Source organism: Rhipicephalus sanguineus, chromosome 4, assembly GCF_013339695.2.
Source record: "Rhipicephalus sanguineus isolate Rsan-2018 chromosome 4, BIME_Rsan_1.4, whole genome shotgun sequence".
Lineage (NCBI taxonomy): Eukaryota > Metazoa > Arthropoda > Arachnida > Ixodida > Ixodidae > Rhipicephalus > Rhipicephalus sanguineus.
The window spans coordinates 42,586,519-42,594,475 of NC_051179.1; positions in this window are offsets into that span (position 1 = coordinate 42,586,519).

A 7,957-nucleotide genomic window follows, 5' to 3' on the forward strand; every position below is an offset into this window, starting at 1 on the left:
ACCATCTCTCTCTCTCCCTGTCTCTCGGCAAAGATTTCGCACTACAAGATTCGTGAGGTGACTGTCCTCCCGAAATCCGGCGCTTTGCAAAGGTTTACAAGACAGCGAGCGGGTGGGAGCAAGCAACATTCCAGAACAGACCAAGCCTCCGCCGCCGGTATCGCCTGCGGTCTCTGGATACAAGGGCTCCGTGTAAAGAAAGAAATGCCTGGGAAACATACTGAACTAAGCGCCAGCTGTCGAAGTCAGTGCGAAGACACCAAGTTGAAGGCGCGTGCCCTTCACCACCTCTGGTTTCACGCCCTGTCTCTGTTAAATGGCTGAGTTCCATACTCTTGACGAGGCGTGGCCGCAGCTACGTATATTGTGGTAGCTAAAGGCGTCGGGCAGTTTCCATTCAGGCAACACTTCAGGTCGCGCGTTCAGGGGAAACAAGGGGAGAGGGTAAAGAAGTGGCGAGGGGTAGAAAAAGGCAGTAAGGTACGGGACAGAAAGAGAGGCAGCTAAACGGAGGGCAACGCACGAACAAAGAGGTCACCGACTACGTGCCTTACATAGACGTGGATTGACTCGGTTTTGCGACCGCTCCCACCGTCATGGTGTTCACTAGACACGACCACGACGACCCTCTTTTAGCGCCGCAGCTAGTCTCTCTTCCCTCTGTGTCACCCTACTGGGATCTTCCATCGCTCGGCTGGGTGCGCTGCTCTTACCCCGAAATGGGGACGCTTACTGCTTTAACTAAGCGCCTGTCATTCGAAACCGCGAGAGGCGGGAGTTACACTAAGCCGCCCCCTCCCCCACCCCCAGGAACGGAAGGGCGGGGGGGGGGGGGAGGCCTCGCGTGACTTCTCGACCGCGAAGCCCTGCAGCAGCTTGAACCGTCAAACTTTCGCTCGTTATGCTTGACTACAGTGTCGCTTGACCATCGCCCCCCGACCTCAGTGCCGCCACGTGTCTGCTTTCATGACGAGGGCCAAGATGGCTGCCTGCCAAGTCGAGATGCGTCGCTACACCAAACTGCGCGGCCAACGAATATTAAGAAAAAAAAAACACAACGGATTGATTGCAAGCACGACGAATTGAAAATATGAACACTGAGAAACATGTAGCTCTTTCGGTTTTCCGCTGTACAACGTATTACCCCGTGAAGAAGTGAAGGTGGGGTATGAAGTAACATATTCAAAGGATAGAGTTACGAGAAGGTTGCGAGATGGAGAAGAGAAAGCGAGGATACTAGTACAAACGGCGCGCTGCAGAAACCATTCAACTGCACTGCATCTGTGCGCAGACTCCATTCGTGCTTTTGTTGTCGTAGTCAAGCACCTCGACTACGACCTACGCGCGTTTTCGACCTACACGCGTTTGTTTTTCTCCATGAAAGTTATTCAGCGCTTAATTTTGCGGAAAACAGACAGAAACACATGATAGGACGAGCGCTGTTATGCTGCGAACGCGTTATCCGAAGGTTGTAGGTTCGGTTCCTGTCGGTTGCAAGTTATCTTTTCGCCCGCTTCAACATTTGTACTACACTAGAGTTGACGACACCTTGGCTTCGTCGTCTGTTAGTTTCGTTAGTCTGCATAGTGTAACAAAGGAAACGAGCCTTAGATCAATTCCCCTTCTTTCGTTCGTGAAGTAAAATATGCACCACCAACTAGCCCCGCAACGCGTTTTGCAACCGTGTTGGCTGTTTGTTTGATAGTTAGTTGGCTAGTTAGCTAGCTTGTTTGTTTCTTTGTGTTCATTTTTTTTTGCTAACCTGTTTGTTCACTTGCTTGCTTGCTTTATTCCGCTTTCCATCTTGAGAAAGAACGTTTCACGATGAAATTTACTGCGGATTGAGGGACCTTCACCGAGCTTGCAAAGAACTCCCAATTTGTGACGACAGTGCTTCGACAGCGTTCCTTTCCAAGAATCCCAATGAACGTAATACCGCTGCAAAGTGGTGTTTTCTTGTTTCTAATTCGAGAAAATTCTTTATTTTTTTTAAACGCGTCGCAAATATAGCGCGATTAGGCCTCTTCAGATTGAATTCTTGAAGACAAAATGGCAATTCCAGCATAGCCGACTAAAAAAGTTAACTAAATAAGATTTAAAAAATTTTTTCTTCACTATAACTTCTGTTAAAGCTACGCAATTTTTCGTGAGTGGCAGAGAAGTTACGTCCGCCTCTTTCTACATTAGTCTTGAAATTCTCGAACGGAATCCGATCGCTTTCCAGCCAATATAATTCTACACAGCTGCACGAGCGTGCATGTGAACCTTAATTGGAGTGCTAAGGTTCTTTTCGTTTTGTTATTTGTGGGCTGTTTTAGAAACAGCAACGTTGGAGTGAATGCCGGTGATACAATTTCTGCAGCTAAGCAGACGTGACTTTTTTGCTAATGCCTGGCGTTGACCTAGCGCCTTGTCAACGTAGACCGTACCGCGTATAATTAGATGCCTAACCAGTAAATAGCCTTTTAACAACCACTCGAACATTGAGATTTTTCATGATCGCGATGTCAACCCTTTTATTATTAAGAACAATGCCCGTACTCTTCTTTCGCAGATTTACCAAAACCTAATCTATTATTGTTGTTCTTCCGAGCGCTTATTTGTTTGTTCCGAGCGCTTATTATTTGTTCTTCCGAGTGCTTTTCTACTGCCGATGAAGGCTGATTCACCTTGATTGCATTTTTCTCTCTCTTTATGTGACGATATTCACAGTGTTACACAACAAGAACATGAACTGAGCCATATTTAACATAGGCTATAGTCGTGTACAACTTTAGAAGTGTGCGGCATATCCACCTGAAAGGCGAATGCACACAACCCTGAACCAATGGGCGCGCATTCTAGACATGGCGTCACGAGCCGTACGGCCGCTGATCCTGCCGACGGAGAACGTGCCTGGGTATGCATACATGAGCAGGACTATTTCTTTCGTCACGAAGGCAATCGGCTGTCGCGCTTCGGTCATCTGGGCGGGGCCTCTCCTGACTCCTAAAGTTTATTCGATATAGGAACAATCAGGGTGTGTCGATGGACACAGCGAATCCCGTCACATAGAGAAAAAGTGAGAGAGAGAGAGAGATAAAATGCAATCAAGCTACCTCTTTCTGCGTGTGAGAACACATAAAAATGTGTTCTCGTTCTGAGATTTAATACTGATGCTATTAGGTAGGGAACACTCACCAGGACAAGGCCGGGAAATTTTGTAAACAATTTTCTCGGTAGGCCCCGACCGTAAGTCTGGGCAAAATTGATGAACACTCACGGCGCCATGATTGTTGTTGTTCAACCATTACCTGTGGCTCACACCCACTGTGGGGGATTGGCCAAGAATTGAGAGGTTTCCTCAAATGTTTATTAAACTAATAAATAGGGTAGCTTATAAAATAGAAACGTTACAAAATTATGCAGCACATTTTGGTAATAATTGTTGGGGTTTAACGTCCCAAAACCACGATATGATTATGAGGGACGTTGTAGTAGAGGGCTCCGAAAATTTCTACCACTTGCGGTACTTTAACGTGCACCTAAATCTAAGTACGCGGGCCTCAAAGCATTTCTCCTCCATTGAAAATGCGGCCGCCGCGGCCGGCATTCAATACCGCGACCGTCGGGTCAGCAGTCGAGCAGCATAACCGCAAGACCACCGTGGCTGGTAAGAAAATTTTGGTGCTCGATGAAATCTATTAAAAAAAACCTTTTCCCCCGACAAATTAGTAATAAATAATACAATAAGTAAACCAATACCCTAATATTTTTTAGATATGTGAATGCACAGAAATATAAGAATGACTTTTAGCTAGTAAGTCGATTGGTTTCATTAAGATAATTCCGCTCAGACATTCCGCATTGGAGAAACCAGAAATTGAGGCTCTAAAAGACAAAATCACAAGCACAGATAAATCGATCCCAATAGCACGTAAAGGTGTTTCTAACGGGGTTTTTCGTGCTACAATTTCGTTTTCTTCTCTCTCGTCTTTTCAATCTCTGGGAGCCCCACTTCGCTTCAAGAGAAATATAGTTCATCGCGCCCGCTTCCATAAATTCTTATTCGGTTCCTCCTCTTCGGTTTCTTTACGCGGCTTACATTAATATTCTTCCATCTTTCTTTCTATTTTATCGTTCAGGTTTTTTATTCCGTCCCTTTTATCCCCATTTTTCTTTTTCGTGTTTGTTTCGCTTCGCACTCTTTAGGAAAGAAAATCGCTGCCGTGACTTTTACTGTTCTGAGCCTTTGAGAATAATAGTTCGGCGCAGGAACCATTACCAGAAGGCATCCGCCGTGCACTCACGGAGAATAATGACGTAATTTCGTGATCGAATATTCTTTCCCTATAGGAGGAATTGCGAGCAAACCTAGTTCTATATACATTCTTTTATTTATATATGCTGCATCCACTCGGCACGCGCAACACGATATTGCGGCTGGTTTTCCAGAGTACAACAGGCCTTAACAAAGCACTATAAATAACTCTTCTGTGTGTTTGTGTATGTGTGTCATGCAGACACACGTGTGCGTACCATGCACAAACACGTTTGCGAGACCACGCCTGTGTCTGTGCGTGTGTGTATGTGTGCATGTGCGTGCGTGCGTGCGTGTGTGTGTGTGTGTGTGTGTGTGTGTGTGTGTGTGTGTGTGTGTGTGTGTGTGTGTGTGTGTGTGTGTGTTGTGTGTGTGTGTGTGTGTGTGTGTCATGTTCCAAAGAAGAACTGCGCAGCACCATTCCTGATCGTAGCCACACTTCAACTCCACGCATGACGCAAAATTCACACGTGACAAACCACATAAACATAAATTGGCTGAGAGAAAGGAAGAGGGATTGGGAAGGATTGCCTCGATGCCTTGGAAGCGCCTCGGAAACGGAATCATCTGCAAAGCCTAGTAAGATTAAATGCGCGAAAAAATAAACATTAGAATGACAAGAGCGTTCCGAAGCACTGACAATGCAGTTTTACTTTCTACAACAAGGAAATAACAATGGCATTCTGCTGCTCGAAACGGGGTCGCGGGTGCAATTTCCGACAACTTTTGGAGCGTTCCGGTGACAGAGGAGTTCAAAAATGCTCGTAATTTTATAAATTTGGGTATGCACCTGGCACAACAAATAAAACAATAGCTAACGCCGATCCTTCCCGTAGCGATTACCCTATTAAAGCTCTATGCACTTCGGGTCTTTAAACGAAATCATTAATAACTTCAGTTAAGCTGTGACTAATTAATGGACGAACAAACGCATAGAATAAGAGGAAAGGGAGAGATAAATTAAGAGCAATGGCAAAGAGGTTAATCAGATACGAATTTCCAGTTTGCGATAACATTGCGATAATATGAGTGGGATAGAACAAAGGACAAACTTAAAGAAACATAGAAACGAGGAAGAGGGGAATGTACCTACACGGCCCCCTGCCAGCCATGATATAACTTGAACGCTAACGAGCGATATCTATCGGCTTTGTAATGAGCCATACAGTGCATCCAAGGCACGCCAACCCGATTAGTCCACATAATACCCTCCGCAGGAGAAACAAAAGGCAATTGAGCCGTGTTCCTGATAACAATGACGGAAGCTGTACATACGACCCTTCACCTCGATGATACATAACTCATTCCTGCCGACAAGGCCGAAAGAGCGTCACATGCTTCTGAAATACGTTGTGTATCTGCACATGTATAATCAAACCATAACGTCCTTTTTTTATATATTTTTGCGTTCTTGCTTACTCGCATTTGCTTTTAATTTTTTTTCTATTTCTTATGAACGAACGAGAAATAATTGTATATCGCTTGTACCGTGTTTGTCTTATACCGCTCTCATACGGATAGACGCATCCGGACCAGGGGCCGAATTCACAAAACGTCTCTTTCGTAAGTGCGTTTTCCTATTGGTCAGCCGGCTTCGCTAATGATATGTCTCGAATCGTGATTGGCTGAAATATTCTCTTACGAAAAATTTTAGCGTAAGATGTTTTTGTGAATACGGGCCCAGACCGGTATAACATCCAGATCAGGCATATGGACCAGACCTATTCCGATCGGGATCGGGTCTGATCCGGATCGAACTTCTGGATCATGATTGGCTCCTTTACTCAAGGCACAGAAGGCAGGCAATCGCTGTTGAGAATTTGATCCCGATCGAGCTTAATCGCGATTAGCAGTGCACCGTGCGGCATCGGTAATACCCGGTACGATCGAGACAAAACGGAGTACGAAGCACCAAACATAGGCAGCTTTATTTTATTTATTTTTTTTTTCGTCAGCTTTATCTGATGCCTTGAAATCACAACCCATGCAGAGTGAAAACACATTGACCCTGAAAGTTAGTCTAGCGCTCTCTTATTTCGGCGTTCCTGCCTGAAGCAGACACAACAAATGTCACGTGCTTGCCACACTATGGAAAAGAGAAATAATGTCTCGAATAACAACAGTTCTTTGTTCAGCATTTTCATTTTGCATAAAGCAATACTCTCAATGCGTGCAGAAACAAGCAGCATTGTTTTATGCGATTCAGACCTCAGTCGACAAGTGAATATATACATTGGAAGGGTGCGATAAACTTGGGCCTGATATCCTGCATATCACCTTTCTCGTTTCTTTCTTTTTTTTCTGTTTTAAACTGAGTAAGCATTGTATTGGATATAACCTCGGTTGGGTACCTGTTTTATCTTTGTCCACAACGAGCCCGATCATCAACCTAAATGGCACAAAAATACATTTCTCCAAGCAAGAGCGTCACATGCTCCGGAAATAGTACGTGGTGTCTATGCAGAGTACGTAACCATAACGCTGTTTTTAAAAATTTCTTTATTTAGGAAAGATGCGCGCGTTGTACGTTTAATCTCATTAATTAATTTTTTTTTATGTTTACTCAATCGCCCAAAAGCACACCTTTTTGAAGTTGAAAGAGGTAAATGAACTTGCTACTATTACAAAATTGATTCATTTTTTATGTTTTTCATTACCATTTGCGACCGTGGAAATGTAGACGGAGGCAGACAGAATGTAAGAACGTTCACGTAAGAACCAATCCTGGCTTTCCTGAGACAGCAGCAGTCCTGCGGTATATACTGCAGCGTAAAAAAAAAAAAGTAGGCTGACGGACCCGCGCGTGTGAGAAGAAAAGAAAAAAAGTGTTACAACACTCGCATCGCGCACCTTTACAAGACTACATCACCAGACGTGCTCAACAGCGGATGAACAAGGGAATACCTCAAAGGCCGAAATCACAAAGCGTTTTGTCAGTGTATTTTTACCCCAGACACTGGCCTACATGTCTTGGCTGATATGTCCAGCAGCCGGACAGGCTGATTTCTTTTCTTACGAAAAATTACCACGTCGTAAAAAGTCGTTTGTGACCTTGACAAAGGCTTCCGCAGTGGTGGTACTCGGTGTTGGACCAGTTGGTGCATGTTTTGTATCACTGGTGAACTTGGCGCCAAAAGCACGACCCCGCACGAACACAAAGCCATGTCCGTGTGTTCCTTTGTTTTCTTACGTGGTCATGTCTTTGGCGCCTAGTTTACTGTCGATACAAAACTACTTGTTTCGCTAGGGGCCTAAATTATAAACTCATCGTTGAAGCGCTGGCTCAAGAGGCATCCCTTGCGTTACCGCTGTCGACCGTTTCATGCCTCCGTGTCCCTTTTAAATAGGTATATTTGGGTGTACTGTTAGACAATAAGAGAGAAAAAGTATCCATTTATGAGCTAAAAGAGTTGCAGCACCTTGAAACCCAGCACAACCGGTAAATCAGTGTGTCATTATCAGGCAAACACAGTCATCAGTTCAACAACACATTCCTTGCAGCGCGACAATATATACTCAGCCTCTGATTAATGTATAGCGTCCATAATCCACCACAGTTCCGCAATTGCAGCGGCACCGACGCCGTCACAACGCACCGCGCAGTAAAGCCCGTATTTATACAGATTGCTCACTTTGTGACATGACAAAAAATTTTCA